The sequence below is a fragment of the Hemitrygon akajei genome, chromosome 18 (genome assembly GCF_048418815.1).
Source record: "Hemitrygon akajei chromosome 18, sHemAka1.3, whole genome shotgun sequence".
In the NCBI taxonomy this organism is placed as follows: Eukaryota; Metazoa; Chordata; class Chondrichthyes; order Myliobatiformes; family Dasyatidae; genus Hemitrygon; species Hemitrygon akajei.
This window is the reverse complement of record NC_133141.1, coordinates 67,564,617-67,591,254: the sequence shown is the minus strand read 5'-3', so window position 1 is coordinate 67,591,254 and position 26,638 is coordinate 67,564,617. Positions and strand designations below refer to the sequence as shown.

The following is a 26,638-nucleotide window of genomic DNA, read 5'->3' as shown; positions in this document are numbered from 1 at the left end:
AGAGATTACTGAACATTATTCATTCCTCTCCATCTAAAGAATCCGAATGTGTGCTTCCCTTGATGCAGAGAAAGCCTTTGATAGGGTAGAATGGTCTTATTTTACTTTACTGTCACCAAACAATTGATACTAGAGCGTACAATCATTACAGCGATATTTGATTCTGCGCTTCGTGCTCCCTGAAGTACAAATCGAAGTAAATATAATAAAAATTTAAATTATAAATCATAATTAGAAAATAGAAAAGGGAAAGTAAGGTAGTGCAAGTCAGGTTCGGATATTTGGAAGGTACGGCCCAGATCCGGGTCAGGATCCGTTCAGCAGTCTTATCACAGTTGGAAAGAAGCTGTTCCCAAATCTGGCCATACAAATCTTCAAGCTCCTGAACCTTCTCCCAGAGGGAAGGGGGACTAAAAGTGTGTTTGCTGGGTGTGTCGTGTCCTTGATTATCCTGGCAGCACTGCTCCGACAGTATGCGGTATAAAGTGAGTCCAGGGACGGAAGATTGGTTTGTGTGATGTGCTGGGCTATGTTCACGATCTTCTGCAGCTTCTTCCGGTCTTGGACAGGACAACTTCCATACCAGGTTGTGATGCACCCTAGAAGAACACTTTCTATGGTGCATCTATAAAAAATTAGTGAGGGTTTTAGGGGACAGGCCAAATTTCTTCAGCTTTCTCAGGAAGTAAAGGCGCTTATTCGAGGTTTTAGAAAGATTTAATTTTGGTCCAGGTTTTATTTCCTGGATTAAGCTGATCTATCAAGCTCCTATTGTGGCAGTTATAACTAACAATCAAAAATCTACTTATTTTAAGCTATACAGAGGTACCCGGCAGGGTTGTCCGCTGCTATTCAACCTGGCTTTAGATAGATAGATAGATACTTTATTCATCCCCATGGGGAAATTCAACTTTTTTCCAATGTCCCATACACTTGTTGTAGCAAAACTAATTACATACAATACTTAACTCAGTAAAAAATATGATATGCATCTAAATCACTATCTCAAAAAGCATTAATAATAGCTTTTTAAAAAGTTCTTAAGTCCTGGCGGTAGAATTGTAAAGCCTAATGGCATTGGGGAGTATTGACCTCTTCATCCTGTCTGAGGAGCATTGCATCGATAGTAACCTGTCGCTGAAACTGCTTCTCTGTCTCTGGATGGTGCCTCTTGCTATTGCTCTTTGGGACTCAAACAATGTTCAAGGTATTAAGAGAGGAGATAAAGTGCATAAGGTTTAGTTGTATGCAGATGACTTGTGAGTTTATATTTCAAATCCTAAGAAATCTATTCTTGCTTTGTTATCCATATTTTCTGAATTTAGTAGTTTTTCTGGATATAAATTAAATTTGCACAAAAGTGAATTATTTCTTATTAATAACTACTCGTATCAATATGGTCAAATTCCTTTTAGCACTGCAAAAATTAACTTTACTTACCTTGGTACTAGAATTACCAAAAATTTTAAGGACCTGTATAAATATAACTTTCTTCCATTAATTGAATACACGCAAGAAATACTTTCTAAATGGTCTCCTATGACATTATCATTAATTGGTCAAATTAATGCTATTAAATTGATAGTTACCGAAGTTCTTATACGTATGTATTCCAAGCAATCCCTTCCTTCCTTTGTTCCTAAACTGCTTTTTGATAGAATAGGCTCTAAAATTTTAGCTTATATTTGGAATAATAAAAATCCTAGATTGAGTAAACCTCTATTGCAGAAATTAAAAAGCATGGTGGTATGGCTTTGCCAAATTTTAGAATGTATTACTGGGCAATTAATATTCAATATATTTCGTTTTAGATTCATTATTCAGACATACATGACTGTCCTTTATGGGTGGATTTGGAGAAAAACTCGGTAAAGGGGTATTCTTTGCCCTCTTTACTGAGAGCTCCTCTCCCTTTTTTGTTTTCTAAGATTGGTAGTCGAGACCTCAATCCCATTATTAAACACACATTAAGAATTTAGTTTCAGTTTAACAAACTTTGTTCTTTCTAGTAAAATCCATCTTAATGGATTTTTTAAATGATCAATTTCTGATCAGACCTTTTTAATTTGGAAAACCAAAGAAATAATAACTTTTTTAGACTTGTTTATGGGGACTGTTTAACGTCTTTCACTCAGTTAGTGGACAAATATTACTTATCTAATGCACACTCTTTTAGATATTTACAAATTAGGAGGGTTTTTTTTACATAGTTTACTTCCAAATTTTCCCTCTGCTTATTCACCCAATATGATAGGTAATCTTTTTCAGGTTAAACCATTTCAAAAAGGACTGATAGCTATAATTTATAAATGGTTATTGAATTTGCAAATGGTATCTAAGGATACAATTAAAGGTACGTGGAAATTGGAATTTCGAGAGTCACTTTCGGATCATCAATGGGATAAAATTTTTCATTTGGTAAATACTTCATCTATTTGTGCCCATCATTCCTTGATACAGTTCAATGTAGTACATCGGACACATATGTCAAAGGATAAATTAGCCTGTATCTTTCCCAATATTAATCCTATTTGTGACAGATGTAATATTGAGGTGGCTACTTTAACATATGTTTTGGTCTTGTATCAAGATAGATAATTTTTGGAAAGATGTCTTTAAAACTTCATCAAAAGTCTTGAATTTGGACCTGCAACTGAATTTATTTAGAGCAATTTTTGGGATCACTCCACCCGAAGCAGGATATATTCCTGTTTCTGCTCAACAGATGATAACTTTTACAACTTTATTGGCTAGGAGAGGCATTTTGCTTAAATGGAAGGACTCTAATCCACCTATTTTTTATTGGCTTACCTCCATTATGTCCCGTCTAAGTTTAGAGAATCTAACAAATCGGACATTTGATACATCCTTTAAATTTGAAGAAACCTGGCGACCTTTAATTCAATATTTGCAAATGGTTTGATTTATTGCTCTTCCAGTTACTTTCTCGAAACTTTGGATTTGATCAGAAAGTCTTTTTCTTGCATTTACTCTCAGTACAGGTTGCCCAGTCCCCTTTTGTTGTTTTTTTTAAGTGGGGGTTTTTTTTAATGTATATAAAATTACAAAAGTTTCTTTATCTTTTTTCTTCTTTTCATGGAATGATAAGAGGAGAATTGATTATCTTATTTTTTATTACATACTATTAGATTAGTACTATGTATGATCTTGATAATGTTTATTTTAACTTTTATATGAATTGTTATTAATATAGATATTTGAGATAATTGTGCTCTGGTTTATATATATGTAAATTTTTAATTAATAAAGATAGATAGATAAAGAAAGAAAGCGAAGTAGTTACACCCAAGGTGCAGGACACAGGAAACTGGGTGACAGGAAGGAGAAAGGGGTTACGGAGCCAGTGCAGAGTACCCCTGTGGCCATTCCCCTCAACAACATCAGTTTGGATATTGTTGTGGGGGAGGGGTTGACCTAACAGAGAAAGTCACAGTGATCGTGTTACCAGCACTAAGTCTGGCTGTGTGACTCACAAGGGAAGTGGGGAGAAGAGGCACGCTCTGATGATCGGGGATTCATTAGTTAGGTGAATGGACAGGAGGTTCTGTTGACGAGAACAAGATTCCCAGATGGTATGTTGCCCCCTGGGTGCCAGGGACTGGAACATCTTGGGTTGAGTCCTTGGGATTCTTAAGTGGGAGTGCAAACATGTATAGTAGGTCCCAATGACATGGATTGGATGAGTGACGAGGTTCTGCATAAGGAGTTCAAGGAGTTTTAAAGAGCAGGACCTCCAGGGAGGGAACAAGGTTTTTGGATGATTGAACTCTCTTTCAGGGAAGGTGGGACCTGTACAGAAGGGATGGTTTGCACCTGTAAAGGAGGGGGCTAACATCCTAGCAGGAATGTTTGTTATTGCTGCACGAAGGGGTTAAACTGGAGCTGTAGGGGGATGGGAACCAGTCTGCCAGAACAGTTCGTGGAGAGGTTGTAGAGGCAGGTTGCAAGACCTCAGACAACGTCTGGAATCAACAGGTTGAGCATGGTGTGACTCGTGTCCTAAGATGCATATATTTCAATGCATCGTAGGAAAGGTGAATGAGCTCAGGGCATGGATCAACACCTGGAATTATGATCTTTCAGCCATGAGTGTGACTTGTTTGCAGGAGGGGCAGGACTGGCAGCTCAATATTCCGGGGTTTCTGAGTTTTAGACATGAGAGAACCAGAGGGATTAAAGTAGGAGGGGTGGAGTTATGCGTCAGAGAACATGTCACGGCAGGGCTCTGTCAGGACAGACTGGAGAACTCAACTAGTGAAAGCATTCTGCACTCAACTGAGAAATAAAAAGGGTATGACCATATTAATGGGTCTATATTATGGATCCTAGGGATTCAGAGGAACAAATTTATAAAGAGATTGCAGACTGTTGTAAGAAACTTAAGGTTGTTCCAGCAGGTGATTTTAACTTGCCACATACTGACTGAGAATCCCAGACTAGAAAAAGACAAACGTGTTCAGTAAAGTTTCGTTCATCAGTTCGGTGAAGTCACAAAGAGAGAAGTTGTAATACTGGATCTGCTATTATGGAATAAGACAGGGCAGGCGACAGAAGCTTGTGTAGGGGGTCACTTTGCATCCAGTGACCACAATGCCATTAATTTCAAAGTAAACAGGTCCACAGATTGAAATTTTACATTGGGGAAAGGCCATTTTTGATGGTATCAGAAATGATCCAACAAGTGTGGATTGGGACAGGCTGTTTTCTGGCAAAGGTGTACTTGGAAAGTGGGAGGCCTTCAAAAGTGAAGTTTTGAGAGTACAAAACTTGTATGCGCCTGTCAGAATAAAAGGTAAAGATAACAAGTGTAGGGAATCTTGGTTTTCAAGATATTGAGGCCCTGGTTAAGAGGGAAAAAAAGGAGGTGCATAGCGAGTATAGGCAAGTAGGAACAAATGAGGTACTTACGGAAGACAAGAAATGCAAGAGACCACTTATGAAAGAAATCAGGAAGGCTAAAAGAAGGCATAAAGTTGCTCTAGTGGACAGGGTGAAGGAGAATCCTAAGGGATTCTACTGGTATGTTAAGAGCAAAAGCATTGCAAGGGACAAAATTGGTCCTCTGGAAGACCAGAATCTATCTGTGGAGCCAAAGCAGATGGGGGGTGGGGGGGGGGATCTTAAAATGGATGATGGCAAGGCAGTGGGTGTTGTCTGCACGGCATTTGACAAGGCCCTGCATGGAAGGCTGGTTAAGAAGGTTCAGTCACTCGGCATTCAGGACAGGGTGGTAAATTGGAGACCTGTGACTAGTGGTTTGCCGCAGGGATCGGTGCTGGGTCCTTTGCTGCTTGTTATCTCTATCAATGATCTGGATGATAAGGTGGTTAACTGGATTTGCAAATTTGCGGTAACACCAAGATTGGGGGTGTAGCGAACAGTGAGGAAGGCCATCATGGATCACGGAGGGATCTGCATCAGCTGGAAAACGGGCTGAAAAAAATGGCAGATGGAATTTCATGCAGACAAGTGCATGGTTTTGCACTTCAGTAAGACCAACCAACTATTGATGTGTATTGTTTACAGGTAAATTAATCAAGGAATTTGGCCAAGCATTCAGCTTTACGTCTCCTGTATCAACCCCAATCCTCAGAATTAGTAGAAAGGGAAATAGAGTATTAAAAGATACATTGGCTAAAGTATGTCAGGAAAATGGGATAAACTGGCCGGAGGCCCTTACTATGACTTTATATACCCGACAATTAAATTAATCCCATCCTAAGTGTTAATAGGACAGCCAATGCCAGCCGGATTTCAACTTCCTTTAAAAATTGCCCGAACCTCTCTGGTCTGGACCAACAAGAAAACTATCAAAATTGTTAAATTCTTGGGTGAAGCCACAAGATTGAATTAGAGGTAACTGGCAGTTGCATTACCTCAGCCAGAAGGAGGAAATATTCATCCCTTTAAGCTGGGAGACTATGTGAATGTGAAAACTCTTGTTCTCCTAGGTAGGACAAGAACTGCAGTGAAGGTGGAAGGGAAGCCTGACTGGATACATGGAACCAAGTGCAAGTTGTCTTCTCCTGAGGAAGAGATGATGGAAGTCTGACTCATGAAGGCTTTATTGTTGATATTCAGACTGTTGGGGTGTCTTCAATTGGGAAAAGCTTATAATACTTATCTAGGCTAAGATTACGAATATGCTAGTTGCACTAATATGTCCAGTTGTTGGGTGTGCATGCCCATACCCACCCATGCTGAGTTAGGAAGGACGGGAATCCCCCGGTTGTGATACCATTTGATAAAAAGGAAGATGAAGGAAATAAGGTGGTGCTGCAAAGTTTTGGGTTCTATTATGTGGGGATATGACTCTGCTATAAGTGGCCCCCCAATAGGCACCGTCGGGGGGGGGGGGGGGATGGACTGTTTGTGATCTGGGGAAGGAAGGCACTAGGATTACTATTTATATGGGTGGAATGTCTGGAATTGGGTTAACAAGGATATATGGAATTCTGCTTATTTCCCCTGTTACCCGAACACAACCCATCCAGCTAGATTTATGACATATAAAACAAAGGGTAGCAGCTGTTGGTGCAAGAAGGGAACCAGGAGGCAGGGAAAAGCGAGCGCGACACCAACAAAACTGATTGGACTACTAATGCTCCCACTACCAAGGCCCCTCCTCCCTTGCCAAATGATTCATTTGGATATGTGGAAGCTATGCATATCCCTGGTTGCCCACTGACAGGTATGGGTGCTGTTACCCAGGGTACGTAGTACCAATTATGTGAGTGAGAACTCAGCTAGAAGAGCATCCTCATACAAGAGTGTGAAACAAATACGTAAAATAGAAGAATTCCATGACTATAATCCTCACGGAGCTTGGTGGCCAACGATAGTGCATTACAGACTGATACTGGTATTGATAGTAGTGAGCTTTAGATTTATGTGTGCCCTGATTCCCAAGTCCCAGCTGGACCCACAGGGATGTTTCCAAAGATGAAGTTGGAAGCCTTTGATCCTGAGTATGATGAAGACACTTGTTTAGACATGTGGCCTCTGCCCCCTTATCTTCAGATGAGGAAGAGTACAGTTGATCTGGCGATCAAAAAGGAGAGGATGTGGAAGAAAATATTGCTTGAGGACTAAGGGTTGACAGAATCATGGGGATTGGGCAATAAAAAGTAGAATGTGACTAACAGATCTTGTGGTTAATGAGGAACCATTAACCTTCTGCCTGGAAAGCATCACAACTAACAACTTGTTTCTGTGGTTAATGGGGAACTGACTGCATTTGTGGGGACCCTAGATATAATTTTGTGTAAGGTATGGGTACATCTGGGTATTTGCTGATACCTAACAGGGCTGAGCAGAAACTTGCGACCTCTGCAAACTGAACTGCACGTACTCTAATGTATAAAAGACAGTGTTTATCCTTGCTTAGACAGAGCCATAGACCTTGTAAGGGACAGCTATCTATGATCACATAATAAAGTAATTAAACCAAATACCGAGTTCTGAGTCTTTGTTAAAGTCTAATTGGCAACATTAATTTTCTCTGACAATTTGGGATAGTCTTGGTGCATGGTAGGTCATGTCTAACCAATCTTATGGAGTTTTTTGAGGATGTTAACAGGAAAGTTGATGAAGGCAAGGCAGGTGATGTTGGCTACAAGGTCCTACCTGGGAGGTTGGTAAAGAAGTTTCAGTCACTCAAGACAAGGTAGTAAATTAGATTAGATATTGGCTTTGTGGGAGAAGCTAGAAAGTGGTTCCAGATGGTTGCCTACCTGACTGGAGGCCTGTGACTAGTGCAGGGATTGGTGTGAAGTCGATTGTTGCTTGTCATCTGTATCAACGATATCAATGGTAATGTGGTTAAATGGATCAGCAAATTTGTGGATGACACCATGATGAGGGGTGTAGTGGACAGCAAGGAAGACTGTCAAAGCTTACAGAAGGATCTGGAACAGCCGGGAAAATTGGCTGAAAAAAAGGCAGAGGGCCTTTAATTCATACAAGTGCGAGGTGTTGCACTTCGGCAGGACCAACCATGGTAGGTCTTTACAGTGAATGGTAGGGTACCGAAGAGTGTGGTAGAACAAAGGGATCTGTGAATACAGGTCCATAATTCATTGAAAGTGATGTCACAGGTTTATAAATAAAGCTTTTGCACATTGGCCTTCACAAATCAAAGTATTGTTAAAGGAATTAGGATGTTATGTTGAAGTTGTATAAGATGTTTGTGAGACCCAGTTTGCAGTATTTTGTGCAGTTTTGGTTTTCTACCCTCTGGAAAGATGTAAATAAGATTGAAGGAGTACAGAGAAATGTTACAAGAATGTTGCTGAGTCTGGAGAATCTGGGTCATCAAGAAAGATTGAATAGGTGAGAACTTCATTCCCCAGAACGTAGAAGATACAGAGCAGATTTGATAGAGGTATACAAAATTATGAGGATTATAGATAGGGTAAAGGGAAGCAGGCTTTTTGCACTGAAGTTGGGTGGGACTACAACTAGATTATGGATTAAGGATGAAAGGTGAAATGTTTACAGGGAACATGAGGGGAAATTTCTTCACTCAGAATGTTGTGAGAGTGTGGAATGAGCAGAAGTGGTGGATGCAATTGTGATTTCAACGTTTAAGAGAAGTTTGGCTTGGTACATGGATGGAAGAGATATGGAGGACTATGGTCAGGGTGCATGTTGATGGGACCAGACAGTTTAAATGGTTTGGCACAGACTAGATGGGCTAAAGGGCCTGTTTCTCTGCTGTAGATTTCTCTGATTTTTCAATAAGGAAACTTAAAAAAACATAAGGTGAGACGGTAAAATATGAAGCCAATAATATCCAAGAGGATATCAAAAGTTTTTTTCAGATATATAAAGAGTAAAAGAGAGGTAAGAGTGGATATTGGACCGCTGGAAAATGATGCTGGAGAAGTAATAATGGGGTACAAAGAAATGGCGGACAAACTAAATGAGAATTTTGTGTCAGTCTTCAATGTGGAAGACACGAATGGTATGCCGGAAATTCAACAGTGTCAGGGAACAGAAGTGAGTGTAGGTGCTTGGGAAGCTGAAAGGTCTGAAGGTAGATAAGTCACCTGGACCAGTGATCGGGATTCATTAGCAATTGCAAATTAAAATAAGGCAGTGGCAAGAGAAGCGTTCTTTGTTGGACTAGACAGTAATAGAGAGGGGATTTTGAGGCTTTAGGCAGTTTAAATGGTATAGCATGAATTCGATGGACCAATGGGCCTAAATCTGTGCTGTAGTTTTTTATGACTGTATCTCCCTAGTCCCATCGACCTGCACTTTCATCCATTTACCTATTGAAATTTCTCTTAAATGTTGAAATATTCTAGGTGTACCATGGAGAGCATTCTGACAGGCTGCATCACTGTCTGGTATGGAGGGGGGAGGTGCTAGTGCACAAGACCGAAAGAAGCTGCAGAGGTTCGTAAATTTAGTTGGCTCCATCCTGGGTACTAGCCTGCAAAGTACCCAGAACATCTTCAAGGAGTGGTGTCTCAGAAAGGCAGCGTGAATTACCCAGCACCCAGGGCATGCCCTTTTCTCAATGTTACCATCAGGTAGGAGGTACGAACACTGAAGGTACACACGTAGTGATTCAGGAACAGCTTCTTCCCCTCTGCCATCCGACTCCCAAATGAACATTGAACCCATGAACACTACCTCATTTTTAAAAAATATATATTATTCCTGTTTTTGTATGATACTTTTTAAATTCATTCACTCTACATATACTGTAACTTATTTATTTTTACTTTTCTTTTTTCTATATTATGTATTGCATGGAACTGCTGCTGCTGCTAAGTTAACAAATTTCACGACATGCCAATAGTAGCAAACCTGATTCTGAAATCAGCCCCACGTCCACCGCTTACACTGGTAGCTCATACCACTCTCACCACCTTGAGTGAAAAAATTCTGTTTCATGTTCCCCTTAATGTAATGAGCAATGATCTATAAGTATTTAATGATCTTTCAAGAATGACTAGATTTTGGAATTGTTCTGGAGGAATGGAAAATTTACAAATGTCACTCCATTCTTTATCAAGGGTGGGAGGCAGAAGAAAAGAAATTATAGGCCAGTTAGCCTGACTTCAGTGGTTGGGAAGATATTGGAGTCCATTATATGTCAACAATTTGAATGACGGAATTGATGGCTTTATATCCAAGTTTGCAGATGATCCAAGGAGAGGTGGATGGGCAGGTAGCATTGACCAAACAGAGTCTGCAGAAGGACTTGGACAGATTGGGGGAATAGGCAAAGAAGGAACAGATAGAATAGAGTACCGGGAAGTGTATGGTCATGTACTTTGGTAGAAGGAATAAAGGTGTAGTCTATTTTCTAAATGGGGAGAAAATTCAAAAATCAGAGGTGGAAAGGGACTTGGGGGTCCTGAGCAGGATTCCATAGGGGTTAACTTACAGGTCTAGTTGGTTGTAAGGAAGGTAAAACAATATTAGCGTTAATTTCCAGAGGACTAGAATATAAGAGCAAGGATGTGATACTGAAGCTTTGCAGTTTTGGTCAGACCACAGTTAGATAAGTATCCAAAACTGCTCAATACTCCAAGTAAAGATGTGCTGGCATTTGATAGATTCCAGAAAAGTTTCACAAGAATGATTCCATGAAAGAAAGGGTTAACGTATGAGGCTCTGGGTCTGTACTCACAGGAGTTTAGGAGAATGAGGGAGGATCACATTGAAACCTATAGAATATTGAAAGGCATTGATGGAGTGGATGTGAAGAGGATGTTTCCTGTTTCAGGTCTAGGACCAGATGGCACAGCCTCAGAATAGAGGCCGTCCATTTAGAACAGAGATGAGGAGGAATTTCTGAAACCAGAGGGTGGTGAATCTGTGGAATTAATTGCCATAGAAGATTGTGAAGGCTGTTGTCACATGAACAAAGTCACCGGAGAGAAGTACTGGTAGATATAATGCAGTCTCTTCATTCAACAAAATTAGGTAGAGCAGCATCAGATGGAGCCCCTTTGAGGAAGGTGGTCTATCTGACCCAATGTTACATGACATTTTTTGCTCTAAAGATCAAAGGAGAGTTCCATGTTTACAATGCATTATTTGAACTACACATAGACTTAACACCTCCCACTTCACACCCACACCACAGACATCTGAATGAATTTTAGTCAGCATTATCTGGTCTTCCAATTAACTGTGGTTTTCAGTTCTTAGGAACCCATTGTTCAGGGCTGCATTTTAGATTTAATCTACAGTTCCTATTTGCATCTGAAGACTGGTAGCTGAAGTCAGTTGCTGAAGCCATTTGCTAAACCCAAGAAACACTCTAAAAGTCCTTCCTCTTGATCCTCATGGACAAAAATAAATTTGTCCCAGGAAAGGCCAACTTTAAGGAGGATCAACTCAAATCGGGGAGAAAAAAGTCCTGCCTCAGAATTCCTCCCAATTACTCTACGTTCATCCACTGTACATCTACCCTAACATCCCTAATAGCTACTACAAGATGCTAAGCAGAGAATTTGAACAACAGTCTTTTAAAATGCAGCTTTGTCATTTGTATGCCTGTTGCATTCCCTGCTGGCCTAATGCAGTTTTGATCACATTCTGCATCTTTACCCTTTCATTCTCTGATAGCTAAAACTTTCTCTTTCCAGGGGCACCAGCCGGATAAATGTATTAGGGTTCGCATGCCCTCTGATCGATGAACAGAAGGGGTTGGGGTGGCCTCTATTTGAATGACTTCAAAGACCTCTCCCCGGTGGCACCCCTTCCAAACTATCCAGTCGATCGCTGGCCAACCACTGAAAGGGCCCAGCTCATTTGTATTGACTGCCCATTCAGGCTGGGGGTGACTGCTTTTAGATGCAATGTGCAATTTCTTCTCTTTCTCAGTCTGCCGTGCCATCAAAGTTGTGGAACCTGATGACCCTGCTGTAACTTGGATCCATTCCCATCTATTTTCCCCCAGTATCTTTTCTATTCTATGCTATACAACTAATTATCTACCTTCAGCAAACAACCTTCATTACACAGTACCATTAACATTGCACTTTAACATGCTAGTCACGGCTTTCTGTCATGCACTCTCGGTGTCCTCTGCCTTTGCATTTGCTATGGGTCTGCTTCTATCAACTGTGGTCAGGTCTGGTGCAGCTGGCTGGTGTTCATCACTTAGGTTTTCTGTAATTACACTGTTACTGGGTACAGCTGGTCTCCCACTCTGTGGGGGCAACAAGGTGGTGAGTCATACTGTTTAATCTGAGTCCAGTGTTTCCACTGGCTACCTCACTGAGTCTGCACACATACAAGTGCCATTTGCTAAAAGTACCATCTGTGGTCCTACCTATCTGGGAGAAAACCCTGCATTTTCAGGCAGCGCCCTCACCTTGACTTGATCACATGGCTGTGGAAGGACTGTCTCCTTTCCCTCCGGCTCTCTCTGAGCATCAATGTGCTGCTGTTGTTTTACTCATTCCTTCAACACTAAGCTGGTTATGAAGGTTTTTCACATACTGGGTCATTCTATCCCTGTAAATCCCAGGCTCAATGTAACCCGTAATTACCCCATAAGGGAGCTGCATTGCTCACCCCATCAATAATTCGTAGCAGTGAGACCCAGCGGGCAGTTTAGGGTTGCTTGCAATCTCATCAGGATTCCTGGTAATATATCAACCCATGTCTTTCCCATCTCAGTTATAACTTTGGCTCAGGCATTCTTGATTGATCAGTTCATCCTTTCTACCATTCCTGAGCCCTGAGAGTGGTCAGATACGTGGACTGACTTGTCTTTGGGGATGAAACTGTCTCTCACGCTGCCCTTCTGCTGCTGGTGGCTGCTCTCAGCCTCCCTGTATTCAGGAGCTCCACAACAGTATGAGGTATGTGTAGTACAACTGATTCGCTTACTTGCACTGCCCACTCTGCAGTCCATAAGGACTTTGGCAACTGTGGGGATGAATTACAGCGGACTGAAACGCTTGAGTGTATAGACATTAAGAAAGAGGATGTGCTGGAGCTTTTGAAAGGTATTAAGTTAGATAAGTCACTGTGACCAGAAGAGATATACTCCAGGTTATTGTGGGATATGAGGGAGAAGATTGCTGAGATTCTGGTGATGATCTTTGCATCAGACCACACCACTGGGAACTGCTAGCAAAATAATCCATGGACACCATCCTGGCTTCAGTTTCTGATGCTGGCTAAGTTGTGTACTTTGTTGGTTGTGCACACAGGCTGCCCCTGACGTCTATATTATTTCTCCCTTTCTGGAATCGATAACGGCGCCTGCCTCTCTGAGGATGTCTATTCCAAGGGTAGTCCCCTCGTTATTTGAACCGACCCAGAAATCTACAGGAAGCTGCAATCCCTCAATCACAAGTACTTGGGGCTGCCTTCTCACGGCCCTCATTGTATCATCTCCTGCACGGGTAATGTCAATCACCTCTCCCGTCGTGGGCAAGTGTAGATCAGTTATCGATACTGACGACCCCGTGTCCACTAATGTTTCGCATTGCAGCCCCATAATAAACCAACTGCGTACATCCATGGATGACCATTACTGACAATAGAGGCAGCCTCCAGCAGCTTGTCTGACTTCAACTCCATAATCTGGTCAGCAGTAAAATCAGAAAGAGAGGGCACTGCTGTGGACTCTGCCTACTTTGGTAAGTGAGTTTTACACTTTCCTCATTTTTCAGAGCACTGCCTCCAACCATGGCCTGAGAAACCACAATGCTAACAGATCATCTCCTTGACCCTTCCACATCTATTCCAACAGTTCTTTAGTATCTGCCCCGGCTGCTGGCACACAAAGCCAAGTCCTCTGGTGTCATGGTGGCTACATTTGCTACAGCCACTCTACAACTTTTCTTGCCCTTCCTCTGGTCTACCTCACTGGCCCATGCAACTATTGTGAGTAGGTTGATCCCACTGCTAACCCCAAATCTAAAATTTTGTGGTGGGCTGAGCAGTTTCAAAACGACTGGGTCATCCCTCCCTGGATTATCCAACCCTGAATACTCCTCATATGATCAATATTTACATCCTGCATAATCCATGGTTGTCTCACCAGCTCTTTAAATCACTGCCATTATCATTCCCCAATTACCCTCACCTCCCTCCCCCCAGTCGCTGCCTCACTTCCCCTTTAAAAAAGCGGCATCTCTTGCACCCAGGCCACACTGTCCTACATATTTCTCAGGCACTGTGCGTTTTCCCAACACGTGTATATCTTTAGGATGCATCTGGTAAATTTGAAACATTTCCTCAAACTTGCACCAGAATTCTGAATTTCCTTGTGAAGTGAGGGCAACTCTGACAAAATGCTGTTTCTCCCTGGGGTGAAAGGCTTATGAATGGCCATAATCAGGGTCAAGGGCTGGCTTTGGTCTTCAGGGTTCTCGACCTGATGTTGCCTGACCACAATAGGTGCCAACCTAACAGATATATCTGGGTAAAACTTCTCCCAGAAATATCTCCACACTAATTCCCACACTACAAAATATAAATAAAGGGTACCAGTTAAACATTACATACTTAAAACCATAGAGAATGTACTCTGCAATCTGCCACAGATGTGCATCTAAACTCATGAAGCCTGCTGTATTTCTTTGTATCAGTTACACCAAGACACACACACTTGAAAACGCGCAAGCTAAAATACAGTTCCCAGAATGAGTGTACACGCCCCCCACTGGCATCTCAAACCTTCAATAACTATCTTTCACGACTGGTGGCCCTGCCGCACCAAATTAACAAAGTTTAGTCTTACAGAAAGACACAGACACACCCCTTTTATCTACCAGTTCAGCTCTTTGTGCTTGTGATACCTAGTGATCCCATAGCCACCAACCTGAACAAGTCCAAGCATGAACGCTAATTTCAAAAACACTCACCCATTTAGACTGCTGAGATTGTTGGCTGTAAGATGGGTCGCAATAAGGTAAACCACTTCTGACACCCAATGCTGTCGTGTGAACAGAGTCACCGGAGAGAAGTACCAGTAGATATGATGCAGTCTCTCTATTTGACAAGAGATACAGCAAGCATGAGATGCAGGCCCTTTTAGAGGAAAATGGTCTGCCTAACCCAATGCCTCATGAAATTTTACATGCTAGAGATCAAAGGAGAATTCCATATTTACAATGCATCTGATAAGGTATGTAAAAGGATTAACATGCTAGTTAAACAATAGCAGGCTGCTTCTCTGAAAGAAACTGCTCATGATCAACAGATGTACTAAATCACGCTGAGCCATATTTCTTCTCCGAGTTGGACAGTGGTTCAAGGTCTTTGTTTCTTTGTGCAGTCATGCGCAGAGATAAGACCACTCCAGCTTGTTTGTGTATGAGGCCATTATGCCTATTCTGTAATTTGTCTCTCGGTCCTGTCAAGCAATAGATAAATACGACTCCTGCTTGGTACGTGTGGGGGTATCTGAATGACTGTATCCATTTTTTTAAGAGGAATTGTGAGTTAGTTGGCGAATCGGGCAGGAACAGTCAGAGACAGATTGTTCCTGTTTGAGCGACTGAGTAAGCCCCGGGTGCTTTGAATAAAGAGCTTGCACTTATACGGTCTCTGAGTGACTTTACCCAGATTCGACTTCCACATATCCACGATGCTTTCTTTGAATTACACATAAACTTCACACCTCCCACTTCACACTCACACAAGAGACATCAAAATGAAGTTTAATCAGCATTGGCTGCTCTTCCAATTAACTGTGGTTCATAGTTCTTGGGAACCTGTTGTTCTGTGCTGCATTTTAATTTAATGTACATTCCATATTCGCATCTGAAAACTGGTAGCTGAAGTAGGTTGCTGAAATTATTTGCTATATGTGCTAACCCTAAAAAAAATGCTCTAACAGAGGCCAAGTCATTGAGTATATTTAAAACGGAGGATGGTAGGTCCTTGGTTTGTCAGGGTGTCAAAGGTTACAGTGAGAAGGTAGGAGAATGGGCCAAAAAGCCTCATGGTTTATGGCCTTATGGTATAATTAAAGAAGAAATTCGTGAAGCTGCATTGTGCTCAGTTTTGGTCTCTCTGCTATAGGAAAGATGCCATTAAGCCGGAAAGAGTGCAGAGGAGATTTACGAGACTGTTGCCAGGTCTCATGGGACTGAGTTATGGACAGAGATTGGGCAGGTTGGGACTTCTTGCCTTGGAGAATGAAGGGCACAGTCTTTTTCCCCAATGGTTGTGGAATCAGGAACCAGAGGGCATGGGTTTAAGGTTAAAGGGGAAAGATCTTATAGAGACTCAAAGGGAAAATTATTAACCCAGAGAGTGGTCCATATGTGAAACAAGCTGCCAGATGACATGGTTGAGGCAGGTACATAAATTAACAACATTTAAAAGGTACTTGGGCAGGTAGATGGACAGGGAAGCTTTAGAGGGATATGGGCCAAATCCAGGCAGATGGGACTGACTCAGATGGTGACCCCTCTGCTCCCTCCCCCTCCATTGCTCCCTACGCCCACATCATCCAAACCAGCTGGTAAAATCGGCTCAAGGATGATGATGTCATCAACAAATACAAACAAATTGAATTCCCCAACTGGCTCTGTGACATCGATGTCATCGAAAAAAATCCTTCCACACCAGTCTGTGATTGGCTCCAGTATGATAACATCATCTTCATTGACCAACCCCTTGGCTCTGATTAGTCCCAGGATTTACAACTCCATCAAGCTCTGCAGCAATGACTCCTGTGATTGGCTCCATAGCTTTGATGTCATCATGCAGCCTAACCAATTTCATCCATGATGGGCTCCTAGCCCGTCTTACTGGTGATTAACTCATCTTCTGTGACACAGCATCAGGATCCTCTCCAACTCTCACCTGTCACCTGAGGGTGGTCCTTCAGCAACAGAATCAGCCATTGGTTCCAGTGAACTGCCATCACCCATTGGCTCACCTGCAACATCATCATTGTCTCCTATCCAATAACCCCACTATTGGTCCATATAAGGATAGCCACTTAATGACCTCATTGGTAGGTATGACATTGCACTCCAGCCCAACACCTTCATACCACAACACCAATGGGTTAATCACAATTCTAATTCAACAGCTCCAATTGGCCCATTGACTGACACCAGAATGTCAGCTTCATTGGCTTGTAGAGTAATACCAGTATGGCCATTATAATTGGATCCTCCAATGAGTCAATGACACCACCAAATGGCTCAGGTAGCAATTCAACTAAGGCAGCTCAAATACAACAGCACCTCCTCCAATGACTCGAACACAGCACCACTCATTGGCTCATCCAGTGGGCCAGCCCTGACGGAGCCAATTAGCTGGCCCAATAACTTGGATCAGGCCGTGCTGATAAGCTTTTTGAATGATCAGTGGCTGACCAATCTTGGGGCAACTCCCAACGGTTCCACTAGTGACCCCGTCTCTTCAACCCATGGCCTCACCTCCTGTCCCACCCCTCCCCTCCTTTACACTCCTTCCCCCCACACCCCTCCACTAGTCTTGGCTGTCCTCAATGTCACTGCTTGTCCTCCAGTGAGTGAGCACATCCCTCCTCCCTCACACCCTAGCCTCCATCTCCCTGCCTCTAGGACCTCACTCCCCTTCCCCCTCTGGAATTGGCCCCAGTCCCTACCCCAGGCAGGGGGCGAGCATCAAGTTGCCATGCCTGCAAGAAAATGAATCTTAAGAAAGTACGTATATGGTTAACATACTTGGATAATATATTTACTTTGAAACGTAATGTTTGTAAAGCATGTACTAATGAGAAACTGTCTCAATGAAGGTCTGAGAGTGGAAAACGAACCAGTGTTCAGCTCCACTGCTCTGTGCCAGACAAGAGCAGAGATAACAGCAGAGCAGCGATGGCGGGAGTTTCTGGGGCAATTCAGAAGGCACAGGATAGATACATCCCAAAGATAAAGAAGTATTCCAAAGGGTGCACAAGGCAAACACGGCTGACAAGGGAAGTGAGAGACAGCATAAAATTAAAAGGGAGGACATACAATATAGCAAAAATTAGTAGCAAATTGAAGGATTGGGAAGCTTTACAAACCAACAGAAGGCAACTCAAAATGCAATGAGAGAAAAGATGAACTATGAAGATAAGCTAGCCAATAACATAAAAGAGAATGCCAAAAGTTTATTCCCCCAGACATATAAAAAGTAAACTCAAGGGCAGAGTGGACATTGGAGTGCTGGAAAATGACACTGGAGTGTGGGCAAAAAGGAAAAAGTAAATAATGAACAAACTGCATGAATTTTGCCAGCAGGGGGCAGAAGTGAGTGTAGTTACTTAAACTAAGATGGGGCTTGGGAAACTGAAATGCCGAAAGTCACATGGACCAGATAGACAACACCTCAGGGTTCTGAATGAGGCAGCTGAACATCAGGGAGGCTTTAGCAGTGATTTTTCAAGAATCAGTAGATTCTCAAATGGTTCTGAAGTACCGGAACATTATCCCTCTGCTCTTAAGAAGGGATGGAGGTAAAAGACAGGAAACCATAGGTCAGTTAGCCTTTTTCAGTGGTTGGGAAGATGTTAAGAGTCCATTATTAAGTATGAGCTGCCAGGGTACTTGTGTCGGTCCTCACTATAAAATAGGCAGCGTGGTTTACTCAAGGGGAAATTTTACCTGACAACTCTGATGGACTCTTTTTTGAGCAAATAAAAGGCAGGATTGGTAAAGGTGATGTTGTTCACATGAAAATTTTCATGAAGCTTTTGACAAGATACCACAGATGAGGCTACTAAACAAGAGCCCATGGTTTTACAGGAAAGCTACTACAATGGATAGAAGATTAGCTGACTGGCAGGACGCAAAGTGGCAATAAAGGGGGCTTTTCTGGTTGAATACCCATGATTTGTGGTGTTCAGCAGGGGTTGGTATTGGGTCCACTACTTTTCATGTGATATGTTAATAATTTGGATGATGGAATTGATGGCTTTGTGGCCATTTTGCAGAGGATACAAAGATGGGTGGAGGGCCAAGTAGTGTTAAGGAAGCGTGGAGAATGGGCAAAGACGCGGCAGATGGAATATAGTGTAGGGAAGTCATGCACTTTGCTAGACAGAATAAAAGGCAGAGACTAGTTTCTAAATGGGGAGAAACTTCAAAACTTGGCACAAAGGAACTTGGGAATCCTGGTGCAGGATTCCCAAACGTTTAACTTGAGTCAGTAGTAAGGAAAGCAAATGAAATGTTGCATTCATTTTGAGAGGACAAGAATTAAACAGGATGTAACACTGGGGCTTTATAAGGCATTGGTCAGAACTGATTTGGAGTATTGTGAGCAGTTTGGGGCCTGTTACCGAAGAAAGGATTTGCTGGCATTGGAAGCTTTGATAGCTCAAACTATACTCACTGAGTTTAGAAGAATGAGGAGGGAAATTTCACTGATACCTATTGAATATTTAAAGACCTCAATAGAGTGCATGTGGAGAGCATATTTCCTATAGTAAGGAGTCTAGTAATAGATGGCTCAGCCTTAGAATAGAGGGATGTCCATTTAGAACAGAAATGTGAGGAAATTTCTTCAGCCAGGTGGTAGTGAATCGTGGAATTCATTACCGCATACAGCTGAGGGCAAGACTTTGGGTATAGATAAAGCAAAGCTTGATCAATTATTGATTCATGTGCATGAAAGGTTACAGGTAGAAGGAAGGAAAGTGGAATTTGAGAGGGAAAAATCAATCACCCAGGAACAAATGGTGCAGCAGACTCAATGACTGCTCCTATGTCTTATGGTATTATGGTAAGGTAGTGGGAGTGTGAAGCAGTCAGGAAGTAGGTGCGGGTGCAGGTAAGAGCAAGTCTCAGGGGAGGAGGTGGTGGAAATACAGCCAGGCTGCTCTCACCAGTACAGGTCCCCAAGCACCTCCCTCCTCGGTCGCTGCCAGAGCTCCGCTATGGGGTCCATGCCTCACCGCATAGCCAAGCTGCTCTCACTGCTACAGATCATTGGACCGCAAGCATCTCGCTCTTTGGTCACAGATGGAGCTGCATTGTGAGGCCTGTGCCTCGCTGCACCACCATTCGAAGCCAACTCGCACTCTTAATTGATTCCTGTCCTGAGCCCACTGCGCATGCGCATTGCTGCTGTACAGTTCAATACAGTTGCCAGAAACTGCGACATTCCCAGATGGATGGAGGTCTTTCCCTCAACCTCCTGTCTGTTCTCAGCAGGTCGGACAGTGCCTGTGCTGCCGCTGCACCGCCAACTTCCTTCACAGAATGGCAGCTTTGGAGAAGTTTTCCTGCTCTCTCCAGTGGGAGTTCTATGAGGCCTTCCCTCACACTTCCCCCTGACATTTCTGATTCAGATTTATTTCTCACATGGAGATCAAACTGTACAGTGAAATGCATTGTTTGTGTTAATAATCAATACACCCCATCCTCACCACATTCTACAGAGGATATATCGAGAGTATCCTGAGCAGCTGCATTACTGCCTGGTTTGGAAATTGCACCGTCTCAGATCGTAAGACCCTGCAGCCGATAGTGAGGTCAGCTGAAGGGATCATTGGGTCTCTCTTCCAACCATTACAGACATTTACACCACACGCTGCATTCGCAAAGTTAACAGCATTGTGAAGGACCCCATGCACCCCTCATACAAACTCTTCTTTCTCCTGCCATCTGGCAAAAGGTACCGAAGCATTCGGGCTCTCACGACCAGACTGTGTAACAGTTTCTTTACCCCAAGCCATTAGATTCCCCAATTCCCAGAGTCTAGTCTGACACACACACACACACACACACACACACACACACACACACACACACACACACACACACACACACACACACACACACACACACACACACACACACACACACACACACACACACACACACACACACACACACACACACACACACACACACACACACACCCTGAACACCACTCCACTCCCTTTGCAATTTTTGCTCATTTCTTTCTCAATTCCTGCTAAGACATTGTTTACATTTACATCATTTATTATTATATTGTAATTTTCCCTTTTCTGTGCCTATTGTCTTGTTTATTAATTATTGTACTGTCTAGCACTGTTATGTGCACTTTATGTAGTGCCGTGTAGGTCTGAAGTCTAATGCAGTTTTGTGTTGTTTCAGGTAGTCTAGTGTAGTTTTGTGTTGTTTCATGTAGCACCATGGTCCTGGAGGAACGTTGTTTCGTTTTTACTGTGTACTGTACCAGCAGTTATGGTTGAAATGACAATAAAAAGCAACTTGACTTCACTTGAAGAATATACTGAAGCATCCTGCAATTCTGGCACCAACACAGCATGCCAACCACGTTCAGCTTCAGGAGATTGATGGCTGCTTCGATGACAGGAACAGGGAAGACTAGGGTCTCTCCCATGGACTGAATCCAGCCGCTGACTGATATGCTCACCCTATCTGCGTTTGGTGTTTCCAGCGTAGAGACCACGGTGTGATCACCTAATGTAGTAGACTATACTGGAATTAAATTATGAATTTCACACCAACTGGGGTATAATTACTTCACTAACTACAAAGTGTCATAGTTGTCAGTTTGTCATTTCTATTGACTTTTAACACCTGTACTGTGAATGGTGATTGATCATGCAAATAAGGCAGTTGAGCATTGTTTACCAAATGGTCAATTTCCAAAAACTGCTGGTCAATCCTGTATTAAAAAATGGATTCTTCTGTTCACTACTTCAGCTGGAAGGACAGTTCAAGCCCCTGGATTGGGATCGCAGGATGAGGCAAGAGTCATAGAGCACTGAAACAGGCCCTTCAGCCCATCCAGTCTGTGCCGACCTGTTTTTCTGCCTAGTCACATCTTTCCACATCCAGACCATAGCCATCCATAACCCTCTCATCAGTGTAACTGTCTAAACTTCTGATAAGTTTTGCAATTGATCCCACATCTACTTCCACTGGTAGCTCTTTCCACTTTCCTTTCACCAAGTGAAGAAATTCCCTCACATGTTCCACTTATATATTTCATTTTTCACCCTGAACCAATGATCTAGACCAGTGATCACCAACGGGGGTGGATTCTTGCGGGTGGAGGGGGTGATAAGCGGCACCCTAACTGGAGGCACAAGACCTGACTGACTGTTGGTAGAGCAGGCACTTCCAAAACACACAAAAGAAAAAAAAATGGTTTATCAAAAATGAAAAAAATTATGAAGAGATTCTCTTTTGTAAAATGGTAAAAACAAATATCAATGGTGAATCAATCTATGACGAGCTCAAAATGTATATTGAGGACAGAAATATTCCAATTAGGCACTCAATTTCTTGTGCAACAGATTGGAGCGCTATATATTACATATCGCCATGCCGGTTTAGTGACATTTACAAAAAAAGAAATTCCAAGTCTGTTTTGCAATCTATTGTGTAATTCATCGTTGGCATCTCGTAGCCAAAAACCTCAGCTAGTGAATTTTTTTCCCCCATGTATGACTCTTGTAATATCTGCAACCAACAAAGGTAAAGCTCATCCATTAAATAGCAGAATGTTTCACCAGTTTTGTCAAGATAGGTTAAGAGATTGATACTTGCTTCTTCACACTGCAGTGCATTGGCTGTCAAAAGGCTGCTGCTTAAAATATTTCTTTGATCATCTTGACACAGTCATTGAATTTTTGCAAAGTCAACAAGAGCTTGGGAAACAAGATTGAACTTCTACATTGAGATGTGGCATACATAACCAATCTGTATCACAAAATTAACATTCTAAATATGAAACTGCAGGGTGAGAATTTCAATTTAATCCAGGCAGAAGATGCAGTGCCTACTTTTATTGAAAAATTGGAAACATACAAGCAAAACATTGGAGGAGAATGTTCTCACAGTTTCCCTGCATGGAAAGTTTGCCACTCCCTTTCACAGACAGTGATTTGCAAGAGTACTGCTTACACCTGCAATCACTGCAGAAGAATTTTAAGAATTGATTCAAGGATCTGAACAATCTGGAAATTCTGGACTGGGGAATTAACCCATTTCTTCGCAAGGTGGAAGAACAGGAAGAGAGCTTACAAGAAGAAATTATAGACATTCAGAATGATGAAGAAACAAATTTGTTTTTCATAACATTGGCTTTTGTGGTATGTGGCTACACAGACGTATAAAGTTTTGTGGTCTTTGGACTAGTATCAGACATGGTCCACAATTTGAGCTGTGAATTTGAGTCCTTTGCCAATGTTTGGCGGTGGGGGGGGAGTCGAGTCAAGCTCACATCACTCAAAATCTAATGGCCTAGCTGAGAGGTCAAGGTAGTGAAAGGTCTCTTGATAAAAGCACAAGATGGATAAGAGGATTTACACAAAAGTCTAATGATTTACAGAAGCATGCCACTGCAGAATGCCCTTTCACCAGCCCAAATGCTGATGGGTTGACATATATACACTAACCTAATGCATGAAAACCTGTTGACACCTACAGGAGTACACAAGGTCAAAATGGTCAAAGTGAAAGGGAAAGAAAAACAGAAACTGTATCACAACAAGGCTGCGAAAAGCCTACCAGTTCTGAAGCTTGCAGATCAAATGCGAATCTGAGATCACAATTCTGGCAAATGGCCCATGCAAGGATATGCGCAAGATGAAGTAGCTCCACATTCCTGCCAGATCCAGACGGAGTGAGGGACACCTCTGAAAAGGAACTGCATGGATCTATGACCACAGGCTCTAACCCATAGCTTGACTCGTCACCTGTCAGTACACCAAAGGAGTCAGCATATATAAAAAAATGAACAGAGTTCTCAGAAAGACACATAGTATTTCAGCAAATGCAAGCAATACACCTGTGGAAACAAATAGCAGACCAAAAAGAACCATTAAACCATCTTAGAGACTGACTGAAAGTTGTTGAGTGGAGGGGACTGTCGTTGCTCATTACAATTGAAGTTGAAATGTTGAACAGCTGAAAATTTGAAAAAAGGAAAAGAGATCAGCTACAGAATGTTTGTAATCGTTGTTGGAAAGGGTTATTGTTCCTTGCAGGTTCATGAGGATATACTATTGTTTATTTTTCTCTCGGGGTGGGGAGGGGGAGGGGAAGAGATGGTTATTATGTATAACTTTGGAGGAGTGGAGCAAAGTTATGATGGCGCTAAATGGCGACTCCTTTGCTTGCATCTTTGGAAACAGCTTTATTTCTATCTTTGATATCTCTTTTTTCCCTTTTCAAACTTCTTTTGAGGACCCTGACACTTTGGGGGAATGGGACCCCCTCTCAGGGCCTCACAACTGTCTGCTTTTTGATGTCCTAAAGATGTGGCCTGGAAGACTAGCGTACCTTGACGATGCCAGATTTTCATGGCTCTGGAGACAGGCTGATTCTAGGCCGGTGCGCCTGACTGAGGCGTCGTAGGAGAATACGGAACATCCGGAGCAGCGGGTTAGCTACCGTGGGTTGTGTCCAGAGACCCGAGCCTTTCTGGGGCTGACTCTCTGGACACAGAGCTCAGAAAAAGCAACACAACAGACTGATAACATCCCCAAAATGAAGACCTTGTGATACATTGCTCCCAACACTCTACGAACATTGCCAATATTAGACGACCAAATTTATGTTCTCTTACATTAACCCAATAACTATTACTAACTTTAATCTGCGTAGATGTAGATACTTCACCCATTTCTACCCGTAATGCTGAAATTGGGATCGACTTAATAGCACCACAACATAATCTCAATGACTGAGTTTGATCTTTCTCTAGGGGGCCTCGAGACCTCTGGTGAGGCTGACCCATAAGTAATACATCCACAATCAAAGGCAGATCAGATTAAAGCAATATACATTTAAGCGACCTGCTACTTGCACCCCAATCACACCTAAGGAACTTAAGCACATTTAAGGAAATTAGTTACACATCTCTAGAATTTTATTCACATGCACATTCCATATTAGCCTTATGTCCATCCACATACCGAGAAATTTATCACTGACTTGTTTAAGAGACTTACCGTACAAATTGAGATGAATTGTGGGTGCAATGTTCCTTTCAGGAAAAACAAATAACACGAGTCTTTGCAACGGAAAATTTAATCCCCCACTGATGTCCCCATTCCTCTACTTCATTACTAGCTGCTTACATTTTCCTAACTATATAACTTATATTCCTACCTCTCTTCCACACTGCACCATCATCACCAAAAAAAGGCTGATATTTCTTCTTCTTCTGGCTTTTAATGGTGGTTGGCAGTCCAACTTCAAGGTGCGTTACCTCCACCAACTGGACTGGAGTTGTGTAGAGTTGGGAATTAAACCCCTACTAGTTCTTCATCCACTGAAAACTAAATTAACCCAAAAAGACCTATAGATTTTAAATAAAGACAATATTGTGAATTAAAGTCACTTCCATAACTTAAAAGTTTTTAAATGAAAATTGTCAACCCCCAAAGCTAGCAGTGCAACCTGAATTTTCTTTCTTTCAACCTTGTATGCGTCACATTGTCAAAAAATGTGTTTCATGATGATGACATCACTTAAGGCTGATTTATACTTGTGCGTACGGGCTACGTCGCAGCAGCTTGCGCCGGAACCCTGATTTTTACTTCTGCGTCGCTCTACGCCATAGCGAGCATGTGTTGGTGTGGGCCAAAATGTTAGTTGGCGCTGGGGTTTCTATGCCACTGTGTTGAGTTTCTTTGTGAGAAACATGGACGAGGAAATGCATTTCAAACATTTTCGCATGTTGGCAGGTAAATTTAACGATTTGGTTCATCTATTTCGCATCGGTGTACGCACAGCCTACAGACCTGGTGGAGAAAAAGCAACCAGAAATGCATAGGAAGAAATGCGATGTTACCAAGTGGACCAATCACAGTTGTTGCGGTCTGCATCGCCACGATGCGAGGAACTTTTCTGGAGAAGTGCACGTAGGGTACAGCGTAGGTACGGCGTAGGGTACACGACACCTATGGCGTAGATGCGACGCACAAGTATAAATCAGCCTTTAGACACCCCAGAGTGATGTTTTCCAACAAGATACAAGGGATAATTAAGCATTAGATGCCCAATTCTAAGTCAAGTCAATATAATTCCTTCCCTTTTTGTCTTACCCACTTCTCACATCAATCCAACAGTTTTATGTATTCTGTAAAGGTGTCTCCCCTTATGTCTATTATCTCACAGGTCTTGCCATAATCCCCGAATTCTTATCTCCACCAATCCCTTGGCTTCCGATTTGCTCAGTGAAAGGTCTAAATCCACAGCTGAAATTTAACAGCTTTTTTAGCCAAACAATTAATCCACTCATTCCCCTCAACACCTCTATGTGCAGGGACCCATAAATAGAGGACACGTAGACCAATACTTTGAATATGAAATAAAGTTTGAAGAGCCTCCAGCAGTAAATCAGACCTACTGCTGGAACGACATGTTTTAAGACTAGTCAAAACTGAAAAAGGAGATGAACAAATTATAGCTTCGCAAGGACAGATTTCCTCCACCCACTGCAAGCCCAAAATGATGGCAGCCAGTTCTGCAGTATACACTGATAAATAGTTAGTAAGATGTTTCTATGTTACCTGTAATTCAGGCACAAAAACAGCCACACCAACGTTCCCAGTTAAATTACAGTATCTTTTGAACCAGCAGTAAAAATGGTTAACGTATCACAATAATGTTCCTTAACATATGGATGAACCAACAGATTAACAGGCATATTAGGATCCTTTGATTTAATT

General features: G+C 42.2%; 1 long non-coding RNA gene across 1 annotated transcript in view; it reads right to left on the bottom strand.

Annotated features, from left to right (window-relative positions):
* The window catches only part of LOC140741623 (uncharacterized), a 58,495-nt gene extending 33,308 nt beyond the window's left edge, over positions 1–25,187 (bottom strand). Inside the window, exons 1-2 of the long non-coding RNA XR_012102102.1 lie at positions 25,074–25,187; positions 23,469–23,656 (exon numbers count right to left, since the gene is read on the bottom strand). This is a non-coding gene — a long non-coding RNA (uncharacterized lncRNA). The remainder of the gene's footprint in view (positions 1–23,468; positions 23,657–25,073) is intronic.
* Positions 25,188–26,638: the final 1,451 nt, after the last annotated feature.